At 43.8% G+C, this 5,997-nt stretch overlaps 1 pseudogene; it reads right to left on the bottom strand.

Moving 5' to 3' along the window:
* On the bottom strand, window positions 4,663-5,363 carry Rpl13-ps3 (ribosomal protein L13, pseudogene 3; annotated as a pseudogene).

Raw genomic sequence — 5,997 nt, 5'->3', positions numbered from 1 at the left:
GGATCCAACCAGCACACTCATGGTCCCTGCAGTTATATGGGCTTTGTCTACTGTGGGTGTATGGCCTCCATGTCCACTGCCATCTCATAGTCCTTGTGGGTGAATGGCCTCTGTGTCTGTTGCAGCCTTATGGTCCCTGATGGTACCTGGTCTTTATGTCTACTGCAGCCTCAGGACTATTCTGTCTATTACATGAGGAAAACCTCAGCTTTGCAGAGGTATTGGAGTATGAGCTAGAATAGAACATGGGACATCCTTGGACAAATGGAGGTTCATTCTACATGCTGCCTGAGTGTTAGGCTTTTCTCAAGCTGTAGGAAGTTATAGAGTATGTCAAGACTGTAATTCAGTAGTGCTGGAAGTCCCTGGAGACCTGGGTAAAGTGGCATCACGTTTTAGTTACAATAAGTTAATGACGATGCATGAGGGATGCTAAAACAGCAAGGGGGTTCTGCATACAAAGGAGTTTATTGTATAATATGAGGTGGGAAAAAGGGAAACCCAATTGGCAAACTGTATCTGAATGTCACTGACATGTATTTAGTAAGACATCTGCAGCTAAAGTCATCTGTGTTAGGCTTTACAGTCTGAAATAAATCCAGAGTTCCAAGCTAGAAAAGAGAGCTAGAGACATCAAACTTATTTACTAGAACATTTTTGTACCTTTGAAAGAAACAACTACAAAATGGGCTTAGTCGAAAGTAAAGTATTTCATATGGAAAATGATAAAGTTTCAAAACAAAAGCTGTAGTGGTACGTAGGAGGCTCAGGGGGAAGCTTTTGCGCCCTTTCCCTGTGGTGGAATCACATAAGGCATGATTAGCTCTCATCTAGCTGTCTTCCGACAGATAAATCTGAAACAGTGTTGTGCTCCCCATCTCTCCCTTTAAAGTATGCAGTATAAACTCGTGTTAGTCAAACTTCCTTTCCATTGCCACAGAAACCACAGCACCGTCTGAGATATCCCACATGGCAGCCACCAATGGCTTGCACATGGCTCCCAGCCCTCGAACTGCAGCCAGTGAGACCCAAAGACCCATCATTTAACTGACTAATTTTCCTTTATATTTAAAAATGGTTTTCACTTAAATTGAAAAACTCACATTTAGAACAACATGGAAATATAACTCTATTTCTAAAGCTATCAATATTATGTGATGTAAATAGTGGTCCTTTAATTATAGATGAACTCTGTGCACATCTTCATTAGATGGTTACTGTAGAACTTTTCCATGAGATAGGCCAACTTCTAATATGTGGTGGTAAACAAACATTGTGATCTGAAGATTTTGTGGAACAAGTATTTATTTAGGTTTATAACTAGTTAAAACTTGCGTGACTTAGCAAAGATGAGAAAGACAAGGAGATAAAAATGGAAGGTAAAAATGTAAAGGCAGGTTGGCCTCGATTTCCAACTGCTTCTGTTTCTTTTTGTACCCACAACAGTGTGTCTTGATTTCCCCTAGTCAACAAGAGCTGAAGGGAATTAGAGCTGGAAAGCAAAACAAGTTTCAGGGCATTCTCTAAGATCTCATGCTAGACAACATGTGCTGATGGGTTTGATGCTGATGCCAGGAGAGCCAATTTAAAAGGTAACCCATCCTGCCTGCCAGAAATACTTCCCTCATCCAACACAAAGGCCTCATACCCTCCCCTACTCCATAGAAGTGCAGGTGCCATGGTGCAGTCTCAGGATGGAGAATCTGATGGAAGGATGTGTGGTGACTAGGGTCTGTCTTGTGACATGCCTCCATCTTCATTGTTCAGGCCTCTGCTGAGACCAGCTTAAGCCACCTGGACGCCAGTATTTAATGAAGTTCTCCAGCCCCAGGAGGATGTAGCATCTCTCAGAGTCTGGCTAATGGTCACCTTAATTTGGGTGCTCCATGCAAAGCAGAATCCTGTTAACTTTTCACTGATGCTATCTTTGGACCATCTATTCTCTGTCTAGCTGGTTTGTGTATGTAAATGCTTGGGGGGTGTGTGTAGACGTGTACACACACACACACACACACACACACACACACACACACTACATGCATGTACCCTGTCATCACACTGTGTGATCAATAGTGATTCTAATAGATGGTAGGACTAGATAGTAACAAGATACTGAAAGTTTTAACCCTCCTATAACTCAGTGCCTGCAATCCCAGCATTCTGAAGGCCGAGGCAAGAGAATTATGAGTTAAAGGCTAGCCTGGGCTACATAGAGAGCTCCAGGCAAGCCTGGGCTATCAGACCCTGTCTCTGTAAGCTAATAACTCAGTGGTAATTAGCTACCTAGTTAGACAGACAGACAGATGTGTGGTGGAGAAAAGAAAAGGAAAAGAGGTAGGTTTGAAGGACTGGCTGTTAGGCTGCCAGGAAAACCTCCTTAACTCTTTCAGTCAACTCTGGGGAGTTTATTTGTCTTGAACTACATTCCTTACAAAACCTTTCTGGGGAACCTATGAAATACTAAAGGGCCCATTAAAGCAAGGTGGGTTCGTGATTTCTTAGTGAAGATGCTGTTTCTCAGGACATATTCCCTGGCTCCCTCTCTTCACACATGTGACTATTTCTAGTTCCTTCCAGATTCAGGAGTTTGCTTTAGATTTCAAGGCTTTAAAAACATTTTCAATGTCCCTCCCCACATTCTCAGGTATTAACAAAATCACACATCAAAGGAATCACTCCACTTACTATATTACACCTCCTGATAATCCATAAGAAGAATTGGTACAGACGATGAAAATCTGGAGTTCAAATTTTGGGAAGCTCGCTAAGCCTGGTTAATCCAGCTTCTGATGAAAGACATCTGTCCGCAAGCATAAGGAACATTTGCAGAGGCCTAATCTAAGGATCAAAAGGCCTTAAGACTCAGAGCTACAGTGAAAGACAAGGACAGAATTATTAAACATGACAGCGTTTCATCAGAAAGATTAATTATTTACTGTAGAACCCAAGGACTATCATGAAATGAAAATCCATCAACCCTTTTCATTTAACCACAGCAGAAAGCTGTCCCAGCAACATGGAGCAATTTGCTTCCTTTTCCATTATTATATTTTTTTTGCCTGTGAGTTATAATTGTTGATGACAATTGCATTCTTTCTATAAAGAGATTAGCCATGATATAAATTTTGCCACAGGAAGCTGTTGTTATTGACTGACTTGCTGGAATTTAATGGCTATTTATTTTTGTCAAAATATTCTATGTTTTCCCTCATACATAGCATCTCTATCTTCACAAATATAAATTATCTATATATTTATACATGTATGTGACACAAAAGCAGAATCCGAATGAGGAGGGGTGCTAGGAAAAGGAACAACATATATATGCATAAATATTCCATAATTAACTTCACTTTTTCCATAAAGTAATAATTAACAAAATGAATTCCCCTTTTCACATTATGAAAGGACTAGATGAGCAATTAGAAAACGTTATGAAGACAAAAAGGAAAGGTTATTTTTTATAATCTCATCACAGCCAACAAAGATGCTCTTGCTTTGAAGATGGCGCATGGAGCCATGGCTAAAGAAAACAGATAACTGTAAGATGTGTGAGGAGGATTTATTCCTGATGCCCAACAGTCAGGAGGGTAAGGATGCATTCCACATCTTCAATATCCAGATGGAACACAGCGCAAGGATGCTGTAAATATATTAAACCAATCCCATATCTACCTCTGACCTCCAGAAAGTAAACTAATAGAAAATGAGTTCTGTACTTCTCCATTGCTGGTGGGATTGCAAATTTGTACAGCCACTGTGGAAATCAATCTGATGGTTTCTTAGAAAATAGTTCTACCTAGAGACCCAGCTATACCACTGCTGGGCATATACCCAAAAGATGCCCCACCATACCCCAAGGATACATGCTCCACTGTGTTCATATCAGCTTTATTAATAATAGCCAGGAACTGGCAACAACCCAGATGCCCCTCAACTAAAGAATGAATACCGAAAATGTGGTATGTTTACACAGAGGAATACTATTTAGCTATTAAAAAAACAAGGGCCTCATACATTTTGCAGGCAAATGGATGGAACTAGAAAACATCATCCTGAGTGAAATAACCCAGACCCCAAAGGACATGCATAGTATGTACGCACTCATAAGTGGATATTAACCATAAAGTACAGAATACCCATGATATACCCCTACAAACCCAAAGAAATTAAACAAGAGGTAAGGGCCAAGCAAGAATGTTGAATTTCACCTAAAAGGGGAAACAAAATAATCATAGGAGGCAGAGGAAGGGAGGCAAGTGGGTGGGAGAGGGAAGGTGGAGGGGTGATAGGGAGGTAGGAGCAGGTGTGGAGGAGAGAAGGGAAAGGCCCAGAGGGTCAGGAGAATGAATGGAAATCTGCAGCTGCCAGGAGTTGGGGTGAGTGGGGAATCACTAGGAAGTCCCAGAGACCTGGGATAGAGGGGGTTTCCAGATGCCCATGTGGGTGACCTTTGCCAAGATGCCTAACAGTGGTGCAGCACGGCCCCCAGTGGAGGGATAAGGACACCAATCTACCAACAAAACTTTTGACACAAAGCTTATCCTGTCTAAAAGAAATGCAGGGATAGAGCACAGACTGAAAGAAAGGTCAACCAATAACTGGCCCAACTCAAAACCCATCCCATGGGTAAGTGCCAATCCCCGACATTATTTTTTTTTCGCTTTATGGAAAATTTATTGCAACTCTCCAACACGGAATTATTTTTTCTTTTCAACATCTTGCTCTGCAGCTTCCTTCGCCCTTTTTGCTCGGATGCCAAAGAGTCGGGCATTGGCACGGGCCATTCGGAGACTGGCAAAAGCCTTAAAGTTCTTCTCTTCTTCTGTGATAACTCTGGCCTTTTCCTTTTTGTACACATTCCGGATGGGCATCACGGGTCCTGTCAGCTTAAGTTCTTCAGCAGAACTGTCTCCCTTCTTCTGAGCAGAAGGCTTCCTGGGGAACAGGATGAGCTTGGAGCGGTACTCCTTCAGGCGCTGCACGTTGGCCTGCAGTGACTCCGTGGACTTGTTTCGCCTCCTCGGGTCCACAGAGATGCCGATGGTGCGAACCATTTTTTTGTGGATGCCAGCCACCCTGAGCTCCTCCAGGCTGAAGCCCCTGCCAGCCCGGACCTTGGTGTGGTATCTCACTGTAGGGCACCTCACGATGGGCCTGATGGGGCTGGTCGCGGGGCGAGGGGCGATTCGACGCGCTTTCGCCTGCCGGGCCTTGTGCCTGCGGATCTTGCGCGCCGGCTGGTTGAACCAAGTGTCCACTCGCTGCTGCCAATCCTTGTGGAAGTGGGGCTTCAGTATCATGCCATTCCGGCTGGGTGCCATGGCTGCCTCCTGTACAGGAGAACGGCCGAGCGGAAAGGAATCCCCGACATTATTAATGATACTCTTTTATGCTTGAAGACACAAGCCTAGAATAACTGTCCTTTGAGAGACTCTATCCAGCAGTGGACTGAAACAGATGCAGATACCCACCGCCAAACATTAGATGGAGGTAGGGGACTCTCATGGAAGAGACAGGGAAGTACTGATGTCCCTGAAGCAGATGGGAACCCCACAGAAAGACCAAAAGAGTCAACAAAACTTGAGCCTTGGGTGCTCTCAGACAAAGGACATACATGTGCTGGACCGAGGCCCTAGGCACATATGTCAGTCTCCATGGCTGCCTTGTCTGGCCTCAGTGAGAGAAGATGCACCTAAACTGGCTGAGACTTCATGTGCCAGGGTGAGCAGACACCCAGGGGTGTCCCTACCCTCTCAGAGAAGAGGGGAAAGGAAGTGGTGAGGGGGAAGGACTCTGTGAGGAAAGAACTGGGATGGGAGCAGCATTTGGGATGTTAATTAATTAATTAAAATGAGTTCTGTATTAAAAAAAGAGTAATATTTTAGGATAGGTGTAGTGACACATACATTTGATCCCAGCACTTGGAAGGTAGAGGCAGGTAGCTCGTGGTGAGTTTAAGGGCAGCCTGGTCTACAAAGCAAGTTCCAGGGCAGC

The sequence above is a fragment of the Mus musculus genome, chromosome 14, assembly GCF_000001635.26.
Source record: "Mus musculus strain C57BL/6J chromosome 14, GRCm38.p6 C57BL/6J".
Classification (NCBI taxonomy): domain Eukaryota; kingdom Metazoa; phylum Chordata; class Mammalia; order Rodentia; family Muridae; genus Mus; species Mus musculus.
The sequence above is the reverse complement of the archived record's forward strand: the minus strand, read 5'-3'. Positions and strand labels throughout refer to the sequence as shown.